Source organism: Sciurus vulgaris (genome assembly GCF_902686455.1).
Source record: "Sciurus vulgaris genome assembly, chromosome: 4".
Lineage (NCBI taxonomy): Eukaryota > Metazoa > Chordata > Mammalia > Rodentia > Sciuridae > Sciurus > Sciurus vulgaris.
Window position 1 is genome coordinate 73677820 of NC_136464.1, and position 20520 is coordinate 73698339.

Genomic DNA, 20520 nt, shown 5'->3' on the forward strand with positions numbered 1-20520 from the left:
GGACACAAAAGGTTGGCAGGTAGCAGTGGGGTTTGGTTATAAATGAAAACAGTATCAAAGAATAAATTTTAAATCATTTTTCTTTCTGTTTTTCCTATTCTCTATATAATTTTCTTTTAAAAATCAGATTTTCTTCTTAGGGCCTAAAACTCTCAAGGATGTACAAGAGTTGGTATGTTTCACTTTATTTTAGGAATAATTAGCTATTTTGTTTTCTCATTGTGAGACTAATTACTATGACTTTCAGGCAGTTGATGATGTACTTATTTGGATTTTAGTGGCAATGTTTGACCTTTAATACCCCTGTAAATGAATCTTCATTTAATCTTTTCATCTTCTGGAAGATGATATTCTGCCATAGACACCAGCTGGAATTACCCTTCTGCTTTGTGATGGCATCCAAAACAAAAGGCGGGCAAAAATTGTTCAAGTTTCTCTGAAATCACACTCTCCTCCTACTACTATTAGCACCTATTTAGTATGTAATTTTCTATAGTTTCATGAGTCTGACTGTTCAAAGTATCAAATTGTCATTATGACATTATCTACATTTTTTTAAACTAATAAACAATTCCTTTCATGAGCAAGTTTGCCAAACCGTAATAGGAAAAGGTACTTTAAGGAGACCAAATACATAGTAGGAATTTCCCTACGAATATGATTTTTTTGAAGTTTTGGATTATTATTTCCTGAGATTAGAGTAACTTTTACCATATTATATTTACATAGATGCCAAGAATAGATTTCTCCCTTTTTCAATCTTTCAGGTAACACCTTTTGTCAAGAGTTGCACAAATTACCATTTCCATTAACAATTATAGCCCTTTCAAAAAATGTAATACATGGTTAAATAAAGTGAAATGGAGTTGTCACAACTCTGTGAAAACTATCAATAACTATTGCTATCTGGAGAGGCCAAGAAAAAGTTATTTGAGTTAAATAATTCAACTAAGTATAATAAAGCAGACGGAAAGTACAAATAATATTATTTTGAAGACCAAATATAATTTTTGAAAGCTATAGCTAATTTAGACTCTGGAAGGAAAGGCTGTGCCATGGAATTGAAAAGCTATTGATTATAATTACTTTTCTTGAAAGAATGCCTAAATGCTGAATGTTCTCCAATACCCCATAAAACTAAAACTTGATCCCCACATTAGTGCTATTAGGGACCTTTGGGAGGTGGGACCTAGTGGGAGGTTCTTAAGTCATTGGAAGTATCTTTGGAAGGCCATTCTCATGGTATATTGGATTGTAACGAAAGCCTGAATTTTGATGCAGCTTCTCTGCTTTGGTTCCACAATATCATTACTTGCTTGCTCCCACATTCACAAACACAATTGCCATCCATGCCATGAGGTGATGCAAGGGGGGGCAATGACTCTGTGCTATGTCCTTTTGCATTTATCCTCTAAAACTATGATCTAAATGAAACATTTTATCCTTGTAAAGTCAGCTGCCTCCAGTATTTTATTATAGTAACACAATGCTGACTGGTAGAGATAGCTTTAGTTAGATTTGTAGAAAATTCTCTACTCCCCTTTTAGGAGCTATCGTTCAATCAAAGCCTCCTTTTGTTGTTGTTTTTTTTTTTTTTTTTTTTTTTTTTTTTTTTTTTTTTCCTTCTTTCCTATTGCCCTTCTATTTATCTCAGAACACTTAGCACTCTTGTTCACTGCTAGACGGGCTCTATGGAATTTGCATGAGTTGGAAAAAGTTCTGCCTCTTCATGGATGATCGAAAAAATAACCTTGGTTGAGAGTGTAACTCCATGGTAGAACACTTGCCTAGCAAGCATGAAGTCCTGGGTTCAATCCCCAGTACTGGAAAAAAATAAATAAATTAAATTTTAAATCAAATACAAATAAAAATGTGGGCTCCTACAGACTACCACAGCTAATATCACACAGGCCTTAGAAAAAAGCATTCCCTTCAGAGTGTTTAAAAGACAAGATCAACCCAGCACCAGAAAAAAAAAAAAAAGAAAAAAAAATAAGATGTCTGGGGGCAATGGTTCAGGTCTGTAATCCCAGTGAATCAGTAGACTGAGGCAGGAGCATCCAAAGTTTGAAACTGAAACCAGTCTTAAAAAAACAAAACAAACAAACAAAAAACTGAAAAAGGACTGGGTATGTAGCTCAATGTTGAAAGGAGTCCTGGTTTCAATCTTCAGTGCCCACCTCAATGAAGATGTATATAAAATGAAAGACTTTTTAAAAATTATTCTATACTGCGATTTCTATATATCACAAAACCTGGGACTACCTTCTTTATTTATATCTAAAAAACAAACAGAAGAGTATACTATATAAGGTATTAATTTCCAACTATTCTGAAGAACATATTTATGCAGCCTGAATGCACTTCTTTACTAGAAAAGGAAAACATTCTCTTCTACAGACTGAAAAAGGAATTTTGTCCTCTACCAAATAGTGACAGATGAGCAAAACTACCTGCACCAGCACTGCTTTTTACCAGGACTTCATAGGGTCAAAGTTCTCCATTATTAGGATATACTGATAAATCCCCAATCTTTTGGATAAAGGAAAGGTCTAATAGGAGGATCACTTAAGTATTAACATCCTATTAGAAAATAAATAGCATTCTATTATAAAATAACAATCAATGTTGTCATCAGACAGGTACTGTTGCAATAAACTTTCCATACTATCTAAAATTTTCATTAAAAATAATGTTATTTTGGTTTCAAATGATAAATGATAAACATTTATCTCAAGATAGCTTTAAGTAATTAAAGATACTAAAGTCCCTGAGAAAACTCAAGAAGACAAAGTATACTGGCCCATAGCAATAAGCTAGAAATCAGAGCTCAGAAGATTTTGCTGTCTTTTATGTACGATCAAATCTAAATCTGCTTATCTCCTCATCCATTCCTCTTTCACCCAATTCCAGATGACTCTTTATTGCCCTAAAACAAAATATGTAATCCCTTTTCCTGGAACTGGCCAGGAAGATGAAAAAAGGAGACATGACCTGACCTGTATTAATCAATCCTTTACTCCAAAATGCAACAAGTGGGTCTGAGAAAGAGTCATCAATGTATTTTAATTTTGCCAGATTTAGCAAATAAGAATATGAAGTGCCAGTTACATTTGAATTTCTTATAAGGGCAAATAATTGTCAGTGCCTAATTATACTAAAATTTATTCATTGTTCGTAGGAAATTCAGATGTAACTCTGTGTCTCGCACTTTACCTGAAAACCCTTACATCCCTTGAGGACTTTGTAACATGTGAAAGTAAGGAGACTGTTAGCTGCTAATGGTCATTCTATACAAAAACATGGTGATTTCTGTCTTTATGTGACTTCTTTGTAATTGAAGATGTAATCACCAAGATTTCCTTCTTGATACACTCCTTTTCTTTTAAAGTCAATTTAATGTAAGAAAGATTTACTCAAAGCAGTGAATATTTTAACTTTAATAATCTATACATCTAAATTTTTTGAAGAGCAGAAAATGTAGAGTATTCCACATTCCTTAATTTCTGGAGATACTTTTTCTTTCCAACTTTATTTATTTATTTAGTTAATTATTTATTTATTTAGTTAGTTAGTTATTTTTGATACCAGGGATTGAATTCAGGGCACTTTACCATTGAGCCACATCCCCAACCCCACCCCCCCCACTGTTTTTTTTTTTTTTTTTAAATTTTGAGATAGAGTTTTATTAAGTTGCTCAGGGTCTTGCTAAATTGCTGAGGCTGACCTTGAAATCTCAATCCTCCTGCCTCAGCCTCCTGAGCCACTGGAGTCACTGGAATTATACACATGCACCACCATGCCCAGTTCTTTCCAACTTCGAACCATGAAATCCCAGGAGTCACTTGGAAAAAATTCTTAAAGAGATTTTAAGAAATTCAGTTTTAGAGCTAATTTCCTAACTATAGTTCAAAGAGTCATGATGATAACACTCATGATAGGACAACCAGCCTATCCTGGTTGGATAAATGAAAACAATAAAATTTAATATTTATTATAAGACAGTAACAATGATTTTTTGCACTTCATTATAAATCTAGCTTTAGCAAGAATTTTACTCAGTCTTTTAGCAAGAACCCCTTCCTCACCTTGATACCTGATCACCATTGATACCTGATAGGTTTCCTCTTTCTCCACCATGCTCTGGTGATATTTGATGACCCTATTCAGACTGTAGCAACCCTCCTGTTTGTTTAGTCCAAAGTTCCTTACTCTTGAGGTTTCAGTAATGATGTTCAGCCTCTTCCTTGACTATACATTTTCACTTCCCCTGCTAAAGTCAGAGTTAACACAATCTGCCTCCCCAATGCAGAATCCCATTGCAGTGATCCCTAGACCATTCAAGAGGGTCATGATTAAAGTCTGCCATACTTTGCTTTAATAAGCATAACTGGATAATTTTAATATAATAAAATTATGAAAGCTTAACTGTCTATGGAAGTTAATAGTAATTCTAATGTACAAATGTATAGCTACTGATATGACAAACATTTATTTTTCAGAAACATAAACAAAAAAACCTAAGGCATGGAACTGGTCTCATTACCAGTTTGAGTTATTGGCCTTTCCCTGAGTGCTTTAAAAAAAAAAAAAAAAAAAAATCCAGTAAATATATTAGCTAAAAACAAATCTTCTCAAATTAGCCAATGTTGATGGAAGAAAAATGAAAGGTTAAAATAATTTCTCTCTCTATTTATATAGGCTTCTGCTCAGCAAGTCCAAGTTCTATTCACTAAATGTATCACTCAGATTATGCATATAAAAATATCTAGTATTGCTATTTAGGCAATCATTGCTTCAATATATCAAACACAGGTATTATTTATATTCTAACTTTATATACTTAATAACTTGGAAAATGTTTTAAATGTAAAAAACACTTGCCCAAAATTTATTAATTGTAAAGCATGGGTTTTAGTGCTTTTGGAAGATTCCTTAAAAAAGTTGTTGTTTAATTGAGTAGGTAAAGAATTGAAATAATAAGACATTCTAAGCATTCGTATAACTAATGAGGTGTAAAGAATGGAACATTTCATCAACGCAACTGAAATTTTATTCAATAAACAAAAGTAAATTAATCCCTTAGTCCTAGAAAGGCAATTTAGAGTAATCTACAAAATACTGTATCCAAAGATTATGTAACCTCTCCCCTGCCAAAAAAAACCCAATGATATAAAAGTTTAATTTTTGAAAATATTAAAATCACAAAAAATGTTAATGACTAACATATTAATTACCCTAATTAATTGAAGCACCTTTTAATGAAAGAACAATAAAACATTCTAGTCAAATTTCCCAGGAGCTTAGAGAATCAAGAACCTTAGATTTAGGTTCAAAGTGCCTGGAAAAGAAGTTGATCCTTCTCTCAGTGTGTGACCTTGAGTAATTCATTTATGTTCTCGGTTTCTTCTTCTACTATAACACACAGCCAATTAATAGCATGTTAAAAGGTGCAAATAAATGATCTGTGTAACAGGGTTATTCAGGTCCATGCATTTCTCTCATATTGATCAGTATATTACAGTCTCTAGTTTCTAAATTCCATTTCTCTACCACCATGTGTTCACAGACTGAGCAGATTTCTCAGATTCTCTGTGTGGAAATATTGCCAAAAGCAACAAATGCCACTCCCGGGCCTGACTTTTCAAAACCTGCATGATTATCTGTGGTCTCTCTCCTCTCCTCTTTGAACAGTCATATTGAGAAACAACTGAGAGAATCAGAACTTTATGGGATTATGGAACCACTTAAGCAGAAAAGCAACTCCATTCCTGAGTGGCTGCATGAAAGTCAGTCTCCTACAAACTCACATTCTAAAAATAAACCACAGTTTCCAGGATGGAGATATGGAAATTGCAGCAAGAGTTGACCAATGTATTTAATCCACGGGCAAAGAATAAGTCACAGATCCATATTTAAAGAAAACTTTAGATCAGTAGCCTGCTCTTCAAACAGCTAGTAAGTGATACTATACTTTAAAGCAAATCAGTGACAGTCCCAAGCTACTAAAAGGCAGCCGAACAATGAAAACCCACAGTCAATCAGCGACAGCCTCCACTTCTAGACAACAGGCAACCTGCAAGTGTCTTGTTCCAGTATCCACTTTCTGAAAGTCAGCAGTCAGTAATAGCCTCACTTCCAGGACTAGGCAGAGGCAAGTATGTCATTCCCTGAGTACTTCTGCAGCACAAAGACATGCCCCCAATCCTGCCCCCTTACTCTAATTCTTGTGATCAGGTCAGAAAGATTTCAGACATGTTGCTCAGAATAACAAGTATGAGTTTATTAGAAGGGACAGGAAAGAGGAAAAGGGACATTTTCAAGGAAGGGAGTAAGTCCACTCAGAGAATAGAGGGGCAGCATGACCCTGCTGCCCTCCAATTTTATTGGGGGTCCCAGGGAAGTTTCCAGAATCCTGCAAAATCCACCTTCTGACTTCAGGCAGTATAAGGACTGCCTTCAAGAGAAAAAGCATGACTATTTTAAGGAAACTGAGTTCTTTTGTTTTTGTCTCAATTTTCTGTCCCCTTAACGCATTTATAATTCAGTTCCCCTGTTTCTGCTTTAATTTCCCATACACTTAATTCATTTATTATCCTTCAAATCAAGTTTTTCTTGTGAGGGTCCTGATGTTTTGGCTATCATGGTGTTGATGAGACCAGAGATGATACCAGTGTTCTGAGTCCCATTCCCCTGGTGCTGAAGATTGAATACCCAAGAAACTCCAAGGCAAGAGCAAAATGTTTTATTTAAAAGATAGAACATAATGAGAAAGACAGAGACTCCTGTGTAGAGGAGGGGGTCCAAAGCTGGTGCCCAAGGAAGTAGGAGTGTCCTTCCCCTTTCACACATTTTAGATTTCCTCTGTTTTCCTTCCTCCTCCTCCCATCCTGCCTATATGATCCAAAAGCTGGAGTAATCCAAGGGCAGAAAGGAAGTCACCCAGGGATAAAGGCAGGAAGGAAGCTGCCTAGGGGCTACTTATTAACAACTCCTTGACAGAGGAACAATTCCTTGAAGGCAGGTAACCTCGGCAACAGGTTGGAGGAGGGGAAAGTGCTCTAAAGGTATTAGCATTTTAGTTCCTTTTGAATCAGCCCCTGTCTTCCTGACCCTATTATTCATTACCTACACTGACTGTCCCACTGCCCCGCCTCATTGGGAGTTATAAAATAGGTTTCTGTGATAAGTGAGGATCCTGGAGATGTGGTTACAAATGATAATAACAACAGAATGGTAGTTTTCATAATTAAGGCTGTGGGAGATTTTCCCATACCAAGCCCCATCTTCCAGGGACTTGTCTATCAGATAAAGCTCCCTGTGGTTTTTAGTTATCCTACCTTGTCTTTTCCTTGCTCACCCATTCTTACTGGCTAGCTACTAACAAGTGCTTCTGAAAATCTACAAAGCCCTGAATATCAGGATTGCCAAAGCCTTATGTAAAATCTCCCAAGTACAGTTCTGTCATGAAGGCAAATGTGAAGTTTACCTTTCAAAGTCAGATGGAATTACATTTATTATTAATTTATATGTTTCTACTCTATCAATTGTTCAACCCCATGACCACATTAGTTATGTGTTTATGAGTGACAGTCATGCTCATAAGCTGTGAAATCAATTTGATTTTTTCAGTTCTTCCAGTGATGGCTATTATCTTTTTCTATTTAATGTATGTATATTTGAACCTCAAGATGCCAAAACACTTGTGTAAATTTTTGGATGAATTTGCCAAAAGGCAGATATTTATTAAAGAAGAAACAAATCCCTTAGAATCAATTGTGCAATATACAGTGGTTCATTCAATAACAAATATGGTGGAGAGACAGGCCAATTGTGATGGCAAACACCTGCAATCCCAGTTACTCAAGAGGTTGAGGCAGGAGGATTGCAATTTGACACCAGCATGGGCAACTTAGCAAGAGTGTCTCAAAAATAAAATTGTAAAAAGGTCTGAGGATGTAGATCAGTAAGCAAGACATCAAGTTCAATGACCAGTGTAAGGAAAAATGCAGCTCAGCTCGGGACCCACGGTGGCTCCAGCCCTTCTGATGGAACTGGTGCTCTGAACTCCCGTTCTGAGTTGCAGCTCAACAATAGCTCCCAGAAATCCACGACTGACACGGGATCTCACACAAGAGACTTTATTATGCTGACGACTAGTGCATCTGCTCCAGGATTGGAAAAGAAGGGAAAGAGAAAGATGGGGTGGAGGCTTCTCCCAGATATTGGAATCTCCCGGGCTTGAAGGAACCAATAGCAGAGGAGAATACTTGCAAGCTGACTGATGAACCAATAGCTAGCTAGCATGTTCAGACTGACAAGCTAGGAGGTAACATGGGAAGCAGGAAATTGCTATAGCTAGGCTGGAAATTTCTGCAACATAAGGGGTGGGCAGAGCAACTTTCAGACTGGCAAGTTAAGTTGTGGTGCAATGGAAGGGGCAGGAGATCGGCTTTGTATTACAACCAGTACTGCCAAAAAATGTGGGAAAATTCAGATATAAATCAGCATATTCATACATACACATAGACACACACATACACACAAATAAGCTTATAAGATGTCTGATTTATTCAACTAGTACCAAAAAGTGATGGCATTTTTAATTTTAAAATATTTAAATGATAAAATTGTATAAAGTCATATAAGTGGTGATTTGTTATATGAACACATTGTGTAATCATTACCATAATCTAATTAACATATCAATCACTACCTAGTTACCCTTGTATGTACGTGAATGAGTGTATTTAAGCATGTGAGTGTGATAAGGACCATTAGTATGACCTACTTTATTAAATTTCAAGTAAAGAAATACTACTGATAGTCACCATATTACATTTGATTCCCAGAACTTATCTTGTTAACTGCAAGTTTGTACCTTTTAATAAACCTCTCCCCATTTTCCTATCCCTTCCTTGTCCCAGTCTCTGACAAACACCATTCTACTGTCTGCTTCTGTAAGTTTGACTTTTTAAATCCAAATATAAGTGAGATTAAAGTAATCTTTGTCTTTCTGTGTCTGGCTTATTTCACTTAACATTTTCCATATTCATTTCTATTTTCTTAAATGACAAAATTCCCTTCTTTTAATTACAAATATACATGCGTTTAAATGAATTTTTTTAACCCATTAATTTGGTGAAAACATAGATTGTTTTCATACATTAGGTATTGTGAATAATGTTGCATGGAACGTGGAGGTGGGGTGCAGATATTTGAGACACTAACTTTATTTCCTTTGGGTATGTATATATGGAATATTACATTGATTTACATTTCCACCAATAGTTTACAATATTTTCTTTTACTCTTTCACCAACACTTAACTTTTTCTTATTTTTGTAACAACCATCTTAACAGATGTGAAGTGACACCTTTTCATGGTTTTCGACATGCATTTTCTTGATTATCAGTGATACTGAGAAACTTTTAAGCACCTGTACACCATCTGTTTACCTTCCTTGAAAAAAATCTATTCTGATTCTTGGCCCATTTCTACCTTGATTTGTTTGTTTTCTTGCTAGTAATTTGTACATTCCTTAGAGATTGGATATCAACCCCTTTTGGCTTGCAAATATTTTCTCCCCTCCGTTAGTTATTAGAATCCTAGGCCAGAGTTCCAATAGACCAGACTCAGTCACTTGCCCCAATTAACCAAACAGGAGACAAATGGTAGTAAACGAAGTAAAGAAATGTATTCTGTATGGCCACATTTTGAAGGAACAGGAACTACAGTATCCTAAACTCTGTATTTGGGGAACTCTGGATTATAAAGGAAAAGGATAAAAGTGGGGTGAGGCAAGAAATAAGCATAACGAAGCAGTTTTGGTCAAACAGTAGTCTAGTTGCTCATTACCTCAGGTCTGATTCTGCAAGGTCCCTCTTGTACCAGGAAGTCATTTGCTTTAGGGGGCTTCAGTTTCCATCATGATGATTGCTCCTATGTAGGAGGCAATTTCAATTCCCCTCATGTGGTATATGCCTACAGGGCTCACCATTCCTGGAATCCGAAATAAATTGAGAGAGGACTCAAAAAGAGAGAAGCCACAGGAACAAAATGGACTCAGTTAAGACAGGGAGTGGGTCCTCTTTCTGGGGTTGCATGAAGAACAATTTTAAAGGAGCTGCTGTTATATATACAGGTCACAATTTCATTTTGCTTTTAGTTTATTTTGTTCTGAAGAAATTTTTAATTTGATGTAGTCCCATTTATTTATTTTGACTTCTGTTGCCTATACTTTTGGAGTCATATCCAAAAACAAAACAAAACAAAAGACATTACCAAGACCAAGATGAGAAAATTAAATGACTTACTCAAAGTCACAGAACTACAAAGGGGCAAATCAGAAATTTAAAACTAAGCCACTAACTTTAAACACAGAGCTTTTCCTCCGTTGTCTGGCTAGGAAAGAAGATACATGGATGTGTAATTTCTGTTTCTTCTTCAAACATTAATATTCTAATAAGGTATTCTCCTGACTGCCTTAAATTGACTCTCAAAAATATATTCTACAAAGATCAAGGGGTTTTTATTAAAATGTTTGGTTAAACAGTGTGATGTTTTAGAAATATATTTTCCCAGCCTGTGACTATGATGAATGTTCTCTTAGTTTATTTTTATTCTTTTTTTTCCTGAAAAGTTATGATTTTTGCATGCAGTGAGTTCTTTTATGTTTGTCAATTAAAAATGTAGAGATAAAAGATAATCCCACTAAATGCTATTGGCAGCATGCCCACTGTGAAACAACCCTCCTCTTACTCCATCTTACTCTTTGTGTAAGTTGGCTGAACAAACTGAGACAGCCTTATCTGGCTCCAGATGGTGATGAAAAATCATGACAGACTGTCATTAATAGTTTGTTCCTAAGAATCTATATTATATTGTTGTAAACAGGTGGCACATAAGAGATCTTCCCCTGACTGAGGCACTACTTTGAATATAGCAGCTGTTCTGATAAATGTACTTTTTTCTATTTTGCAATACTATAAAAATACTATAAAATTGTATCTTAGAAAATCAGAAATGTCTTTCAGATAGAACTTTTCTTTCCTTAACTGGTACGGAAAGAAATATAATATCTACTTCAATAATTATCAAAACTAGTAAAATTATATTTCTGCTAAAAATAAAGATATTTAAGTTATTAAGTGCATTTATATCCCAAAAGATACTTTAAAGGTATTTTAATACCCATAATTTTTCTAAAAAGATTCCCTCCCAATTTAGCAAATATCCTCTTTTTTCAATCAGTGAGGTATCAAAGTAAATTTCATAGAGGGAGCTAGAAGTTTATCAAAATCTACCGCCATTCCACCGCTCTAATCAAAGCCTTTGACAATCCATGGTCTATGGTGTGAGGGATAGTTTAGGAATAATTACTGGACTCTTGTAATTTTATTTATTTCCCTCGTAATTTTTTTTTTTTTTTTTTTTTTTTTTTTTTTTAAAGTTAGAGAGTGCAAGAGAATGTTGCACATCTATAACTATTCTTCAAATTCAACTCTAAACGTTCCTTTAGGAATAATGGTGCATACCTGTAACCCCAGCAACTAAGGAGACTGAAGCAGGATGATAGCAAGTTTCAGACCAGGCTTAGCTACTTAGTGAGACTGTGTGACAAAATAGAAAATAAAAAGGTCTGAGGATGTAGTTCAGTGCTACAGCATCCGCGGTTCAATTCACGGTACTGCAGAAATAATCTTGTCTGTGGCAAACTATTAGGCTTATGTTTTAATATCTCCTAAAATATTTCTGACAGATAGAACTGAGATAATCAGGAACCACCATGTGAACAAGGGGGCAGATGCACTCCCAAAGCCAGAAAATAATGACCTATTACCCATAAAAAGTATGGTAAGTATCTGGTGTCTTCCCTAATCCCTCACTTTCCCAAATGTTTTTATCAGCCATAGAAACAAGGTGTATTATAAAAATTAGGATGCCTTTGCCATAACATCTCCAAGAATAAACTCAAATGACAGAACAAGACAGCTGAAGATCACCACAGAAAAACAGAAGACAGACTCTCAGGCCTATAATCTGTTAATAGTCAAAAACAAGATGTTTGTTTTCTTCCAGCTCCACCTATGTGCTTTCTCAGCAGCTATAATAGCTTAACCTTACCCCAAGGCCAGGATCACACCACCACCAGGAACACAAGAGTTTCTGGGACACCAACAACCCCTTCTTCAAGGCCAGAATGTTGGATCAATCCTGCAATCCCTACACATCAATGTCTCCTTCCTTGGTCTGGTGGTCAGTCTGACTTCATTCTCAATCAACACAGTTTCAACTCTTCTCAAGGAGAATTCCCCAGCTCAGTTAAAGTCTTGCCTCTATGTTCATGCTCACTTGTCTCAGTTTTGTTTCTACATTAACTGAGTCAGAAATTTCCATCTCTGGTATCAGAACTAAAATGGGAATAAAGGAATATAGACCCTAAGGAATGCCTGAAAGGCATCTGTTTTTCCTCTTGTCAAACTTCAAAATGCAATCTAAAAATAATATTCTTATTTGCTACCACATAAAAAATTAAATAACAATTCTAACACTGAGATAAAATATAAAAAGTTCAGTTATCATTTGCTAAATATTTAACATTTCAGGCATATAAACTAAGCATTTTATGGAAATTCCTTATCTCTTTTTTTTTTTTTTTTGGTGGTGGTACTGGGGATTGAATCCAGGAGTGCACCATTGAGCTACATCCTCAGCTCTTTTCTTATCTTTTTTTTTTTTTTTTTTAATTTTTAAAAAAATTTTGAGACAGGGCTTCACTAAATTGTCCCAGTTGGCCTTGAACTTGTGACCTCTTGCCTCAGCCTCTTGAGTTGCTATAATTACAGGCATGCCTGTAATAAAATAAAAAAGGGATGGGGATATAGATCAATGGTACTGCACTTGCCTTTGGTGAGTTGGGGGGAGGAATAAGTGTCAGAAGAAATGCATAAATTATCTTTATATCAAAAGCACATGATTACAGCTGTGGTGGAGCATGCCTATCATTCCAGTGACTTGGGATGCAGAGGCCGGAGGACTACAAGTTGGAGAGGACAGATAATCTAATTTGCTTGACTATCATAATTTGAGCATGTTAAAGTACATTAAAATATCATGCTTTACATCTTCAATTTGTGCAATAAAGAAAAAATCTATCTTCTCTCTCAAATAAAAAAAGAAAACATGATTATAAATATTAAATGTGAAACCTGTTTAAAGGAATAGATTTTCCTCACAGATTTCACAAACCAGGTAAAAGATTTTCAAACAAAGTTCATTTTAATTACCATCAACTCAAAGTCAAAGGAGTGTTCCTATAAACTGTCATTAAAAAAAAATGTTTCTGGCAGTTTTTCTCCTACTATTTATTAAGCAATTAACACTTTTAACATCAAAGTTTGCAAAAAGCTCAATGAAGATCTGTTTGAGAATGAAAACTGATTTCGTGTGGTAATACATGCCTATAATCATAGCTACTGGAAAGTCTGAGACAGGAATATCAAAAATTTGAGGCAAGCCTGGACAATTTAATGAGCCTATATCTCAAAATGAAATGAAAATGGCTGGAGTATGGTTCAGTGGAGGAGCACTTGCCTAGCATGTGCAAGTACCTGAGTTTAATTCCTTGGACCCCTCCCTGACAAAAAAAAAAAAGGAATAAAATCTGAAAAAAGTAATATTATCCCAAAAATAATTACAATATGAACTAATATTGTTTAAAAGTTGATTATGTGCTGTAAGGAAGAAGAAATTTTTCTCCCAGTTTTTTAGGGTTTCTATCTGTGTATGAAAGGAAAACTAATTTGTCCAAGATCACATTATCAGTAATAACAAAGTTAGGATAACCTGTCTCATGATAACCTTCTTAATCCCTGTGTAAACTACCCACCTGAGGTTTAGTTTCTCCATTTACTGCTATAGCTACTTAATAAATTAGTTAATATTCAACTCCAAGATGTATATTTGACTTACTTAATTGGAGATATTACAGCTATACCTTCTGGATTATACACATTCCAGTCTCCAATTCTATACATTTGGAATTTCCAAACTATGCATTTGGAATTTCCTGAGCTATATGGCTCAATAAAAGGTTTAATAAATTCCCTGGAATAGTCTAATAGTTCTGCCAAATTTAAGGACTACTGAATTAGATTAATAACTTGTTTAAATGGAAAATAACATCAATTTCTGGAAAAATGCATAATACTATAATATCAATGGAAGAGTTGCATAATCAGGCCCTGATAAGCTTGCAGTCAGGAGGAATTTTTGAGTTTACAACCTAGGATTTATAAGATTTGAAATTCTAAAAGGAACTGCATGCACATCTGTTATACTTTGAACCTTATATAAAATTAACTGATTGAGTAAATTATGCATGGTTTCCATAATAGACTATTTGTTTAATGATTCTCAATCCTTTGTCATTAAAATTCCAGGTTAAAGATTTTCTCCAAGAATTAGCATGATAATCAAAACCAGATTACCTAATGGGTAACAATACTAAGATGATAATGTCTAGATTTCAAGGTCTGGTTATTTAAGCATGAAACAGATACTGCTTTATCCAAAAAACTTTTCCAACAGTCCATATTTATTATAGATTTTAGATAATAACACATAATTATTTCAACAAAACACATAATTTGAAGAAATTTGAAAAAAGAAATCAGAAGTCAAAATTTCCTCAAAAATCTCTTTTTTTCCCTTAAAATCCATCAAAATACATGATGAATCATCATGATTCCTGAGATGGTTGTTAGGGCTATTTGCAAATATTTCAAATATTCTCTTTCTAGGCACATGGAAATATTGAACATTCTTTGCACATTTGAATATTGAACTTGGCATGCAACTCTTTTTAATAAATGAAAATGTAAGAGTGCCACATGGCATAACTAGAAGGAAGTTTTAGGTGCCAGTGCACCTAAGCTACATTTTCTTTTGATTTGAAATACAACTTGAAAATTTTCAGATGGTGATCCTGGGTCCAGGAGTGAAAGGTTCAGGAAGCTGAGCTACTAATGTTGGATGAGCTACTCATGAGCTAGTGATGGAGGACAAATGAGGCTGGGCACCCAAGGAATTAGTGGAAGGAGATTTATTTTGGTCTACAGTGCTCCAGAGAAGGATCATGCCTAAAAACCTCTGGACTATGCGTCTGGAAATTCTTTTTTTTTTTTTTTTCTTTTTAAGATAAATTTTATTGTGTATACTTAAGGTATGCAACATGATGCTATATGATATAAGTAGATAGTAAAAAGTTTCCTATAATGAAGCAAATTAATATATCCACTATCTCCTATAGTTATTCATTTGTTTGTTTTGTGCCTAGAGCAAATGATATCTACTCTGAATCCCATATACAGTACAATTTTATTACCTATAGTCCTTGTGTTGTACTTTGGATTTCTAGATTTGTTCATATTACATATTTGTCATTTTGCATCCCCTAGAGATACAGAACAGAACAGTGATTACCAGAGGGGCATGGTGGGAAAAAATGGAAATTCTTTAATCTTTATACCCAGTAGGAGGAGGGGTTTGAAGGTTTACATGAAAAGTGCTTTTTGTTCCATTTTTTCAGACTTGACAGAGGTTTCACAAATCTTTACCACAGAAAGCAGAAGTAACAATTCTTGTACACCATCAAGTTAGCGGGCTAATTTAGCTTTTACAAGGCAAAGCCCTTGACCCTTACAGAAAATAGGAAGTTTCAAACCATATTGAGTTCTTTGCAGAAATTTTTGCTAATATTTGTTAATAAGAACAATTATGGTGTGGGTGTCTAGAGAAGCTTAATTAAGATTCTTTGGTGGAGGAGGGGGCGCCACTACACTGCTCAGGATGAACATAGCATGTGAGCAAAAAATAAACCTCTGTTATTTTAAGCCCTAAGACCTGGGGTTGTATGTTATTACAAAGCTGCCTAACTCACCATGCCTGATTCATTTGCATTTCATTCTCATGCTTTTCTTTAAAATATATAGCTACATCAAAATGATCCTTTTCAGATCTGAATTTGTAATTAATTTTGTTAAAAAAAGTATAAATACAAATTAAAAACAGATAAATATCTGTTATGAGAATCTGCTAAGAAAACTTAAGGTTTACTGAGCATGGTGAGTTTCGCCTACAATCCCAGTTACTCAGAAAATGGAGTCAGGAAGAACACAAGATTGAGGCCAGCCTGGGTAACTTAGTGGGACCTTTCTCAAAATAAAATTAAATAAAAATAGGATGAAGGGCATCTCAAATCTTACCTAGCATCTGCATGGACCTGGGTACAGCCTTCAGTTTTGCTGAAAAGAAAACAAAGAAAAACTAAAAGACGGCTCAAGTTTTCTTTATGTGTAGTTCATAATAACTATGAAGAGCATCATCATGAAGAAAATAATTCAGCATTAGGTCTTGAATGTGAGTACAAGTTATGCAAATAAGAAGAGTGGAATTTTATGTTAACAAGAAAGCAATGGTCTTAAGACTTTTTGAAAAGAAGGAGCAAATCTATCAGAATGCAATCAATAGCTGATGGCAGCAAAGGAGCTATTCTGTGTGTTGAGTTTCAAAGACAAATTGCTCTTTTATTGATAGCAATTCTCTGCCGTGTCCTATCTGAATGATGGAAAGGAACCAGTAGGGATTCAAAATTATAAAGGAAAGCACATTCATCTCGGGAAAAAGAAGCAAAGCTATAAATATTTTCTTTAAAAAATAGTTATGAAAACATCTCTGCCTAATAGATTAATTCCCAAATTCCAAATCTTTTCTATATCAATAGCTTGTAAAGTTCTAGAAGCATGAGATTAATTTTTGTAGAAATATTCCTCATCTTTTTGAAAATTTGATTTTTCTCATTTTTAGAAATATTTTCTTATTTATTTGAGAAATTTAGAAGGTGCTTGTTATGGTTTGGATGTGAGGTATCCCCCAAAATCTCCCATGTGAGATAATACAGGAAGGTTCATAAGAGAAATGTTTGATTGTGAAGTCTTAATTCAATCAGTGACTTAATTCCTGTTGGGATAAATTGAAGTGGTAGTGTGTGGTTGGAGGAAATTGGAATTGGGTGTGGATTTGGGGTATCTATTTGTATCTGGAGAAAGGAGACTCTCTCTGTTTCCTGATGATGCCAGCTGCTTCCCTCTGCCATGCTCTTCTGCCATAATGTTCTGCCTCACCTTGAGCCCTAAGGAATGGAGCCAGCCTTCTATGGACTGAGACCTCTGAAACTGTGAACCCTCGAACAAACCTTTACTCCTCTATAATTGTTCTGCTCAGATTATTTAGTCACAGCAGTAAAAAAACTGACTAAAAAAAAATGATGTGTGAGAATTTCTCATCATGACATAAAAATTGGGAGTGAATGTTTGAGTTATATAAATTTGTCAATTCCCTTTAAATAAATATAAAAATCCCACTCTAGCACTTTCTATAGTATCTGGCAAATAATAGTCACTGCATTTGCTACAGGAATCCTAGGCCAAAGAGACCTTACTCTGAGGATCCAACAGATCAAGTCCAGTCACTCATCCCCCAAATCAAACAGAAATGTAATGGTGAGCAGCATGAAATGGAACTTTAGTTTTTAGTTAGTGCAGCAACATGGGAAAGACAGGGTGCCCATGTCTTTAGCCATGACTTTGAGGAGCTGACAACATCTCTGAGGTTTTACAGAAAGGGAAATAAAGGCAAGGTTTTTGAAGTTGTCAAAGCAGGTGATCTTGATCAGGTGTGGTCTATCCATCTTTGTGTCAGGCAAGGACTTGACCCTGCTAAGAAAGTTTCTGATGTATTACGGGGAAGGTTGGATCATCACAAGATCTTTATAAGATCAGACCTTGGTCCTGGAACGTAAAGTGACTCCAAATAAGAAAGAGGATGCCAAATGAAGGCAGAGATGCCAAGTCTTTAATCCAGTTTTTAGCCATTCATTGGAATTTACAGGAGAAAGTGAAGAGTTCAATTCCTTGTTACATATTTTCTTCCAAGAAAAAAAAAATGCATTTTCTCTTAATTCCTAATTTTATGTTTCAGGCTTGAATAGCACAACTGGTCTTTGACATAAATTTTAATTATTAAGGGGAATCTGCCCCAAGTATCAACTTGTTTTCATGTGTCAGATTACATCTCTCTTATATGTAAAATTTATGCTCGAATTCCACTAAAATAAGAGATTTCTTGAATGTTTCATAAGCCAGTCTTCCCTAGTGCAAAATATTGAAATAAATGAGACACACTGTATCCTATTCTGAATCCTGTTTCCTTTTTCCCTTCTGTGGTACTGAGCATTGAACCCAGTTGTGCTTTACCACTGTGTTTTTTACTTTTTTCTTTTCAAATAGGGTCTCACTAAGTGCCCAGAATGGCCTCTAACTTGCAATCCTCCTTTCTTGATCTCCAAAGTGGTTGCCAAGACCTATTTTTTAACAAAAGTAATTATAATTTCACTGTTAAAATATGCATACTTAAACTACACGGAGACTTCACCTCTCCCCAGTTAGAATAGCAATCATCAAGAATATAAATAATAATGAATGCCAGTGAAGATGTGGGAAAGAACAACACTTATACAATGTTGGTGGGATTACAAATTTGTACAACCCCTATGGAAATCAGTATGGAGATCCCTCAAAAGAGGATGTAGGAATGGAATCACCATATGACCCAGCTATTCTTCCTTAGAATTTGTACAAAACCTAAAATCAGCATATGATGATACAAGCATATGAATGTTCATAGCAATGTAGTTCATAATTGCCAAGTTATGGAAGCAGCCTAGGTGTTTATCAACAGCTGAATGGATAAAGAAAATGTGGTGTATACACAATGGAGTTCTATGTGGCCATATAGAAGATGAAATTATGACATTTGCTTATAAATGAATGAGGCTGGAGAACATCATGCTAAGTGAAAAGTCAATGGCCACATATTTTCTCTCATACATGGAAACTAAAGAGAAAAAAAGGAATAAAACAATAAGAGGATTTCATGAAAGGAGATCAGTAGAAATAGGATATCAAGGGAGAGGAAGGGAGGTAAAGAAATCAACCAACTTATGCTATTGTTTGAATTAACATATCACAATGAGTCTCACTCTTAGGTATAAAGAACATGCTAGTGGGGGGTATTATGGTTTGGATTGGGGTTTCCCCAAAAGCCCATGTGTGAGACAATTGTAATAAAATTTAGAGGTGAAATAATTGAGTATGAAAGTCTTAGACCAATCAGTGAATTAATCACCTCATAAGGATTACCTGTAGGCAGGTAAGGTGTGGCTGGAGGGGGGTCTCTGGGGTGTTCCTTTGGGGCATATCTTTTGCATCTGGAGAGTGGAGTCTCTTTCTCTGCTTTCTGATCATCATGTGAGCCACTTCACTCTGTTACACTTCCACCATGATGTTCAGCCTCACCTCCAGCCCTGAGGAATGGAACCAGTTATCTATGGATGGAGAATCATGAACTCTCACATAAACTTTTCTTCTTCTAATATTGTTCTGGCTGGGGTTTTTAGTCACAGAAGCAAAAAAAACTGACGAGAGCAGAAATTGGTACCGAGGAGTTGGCTGGTTGCTGTAACAAATCTAATCATGTAGTTCAGAAGACTAGAGTCTTTTGGAATTTGTTGGACAAATTTTGAGATGTGTAGCAGGCATTATTGGTAATTGGACTAGAGGCTATTCATGTTGTGTTTTGGTTGAGAAGATGTCTGCATATTGCCCATGTCCTCAGAATTTCTGTGAGGCTGATTTTAAAAGCAATGGACTTCTTAATCTGGTGGAAGATTTCTATAGAGCATAGCATCCAGGGGTGGCATGAATATTACTGGCAGCTTTTAGACAAATTAATTGTGATAATCAGGAGTAGAAAGTAGAGCAGAAAGATTTGAAAAACTGGGATTGAAAGGTGGGAGTAAAACAGGGGGTAAGGAATTTGCGATTGCTAAAGATATTACTGACACTAAAGAAATGCTTAAGACTTTGTCCAGAGACATAAGATAGATGGGTTGAGGGCATCTCAGGAATTGTAAAGATTAAATCCATTTCAGACTCAAGGAAGTAAAAGTAAAAATTATCTTGAAAAGAGACTAATGGGGTACCCACCTTGCATAAGGGGGCCTAGAAAGTGTTTGCAAGGTTCTCAGTTACCCGGACTCTCAGAGGTTTACAGCCAGGGTCCTTGGAGGCTTCGCTACTATTGAGATGGTGACGGACCTTGGCATCAACCATGTTGTGCTAGTTCTGTAAGAATACAGGATGCTGAAGTTAGGGGGTTATGTAGGCGTCCATCAAGATTTCAGAGGAAGGTCTAGGAGACCAGGCAAAGTGCAGCAGGGTCGGAGTTCCTGGGGGGCACCCCGTGAGAGGGTGATGCATGGAGATGTGTGGAGGAAACCAAAGCTCCAGTGGAGACCCACGAAGATTAAGCAATGCCAGTACCATGGAATGTCTGCTGAGGAAGGCTGCAGGAAGCAAACTGAAACAAGCCAACAGAAAGGTCAGTTGGCCTTGGGC

General features: G+C 35.6%; 1 pseudogene across 1 annotated transcript in view; it reads right to left on the bottom strand.

Moving 5' to 3' along the window:
* The window catches only part of LOC306660224 (glutamate dehydrogenase 1, mitochondrial-like), a 56015-nt pseudogene extending 35780 nt beyond the window's left edge, over positions 1–20235 (bottom strand). Inside the window, exon 1 of the transcript in view lies at positions 20155–20235. The product of the transcript in view is annotated as a glutamate dehydrogenase 1, mitochondrial-like (transcript). The remainder of the gene's footprint in view (positions 1–20154) is intronic.
* Between the last annotated feature and the right edge of the window lie 285 nt (positions 20236–20520).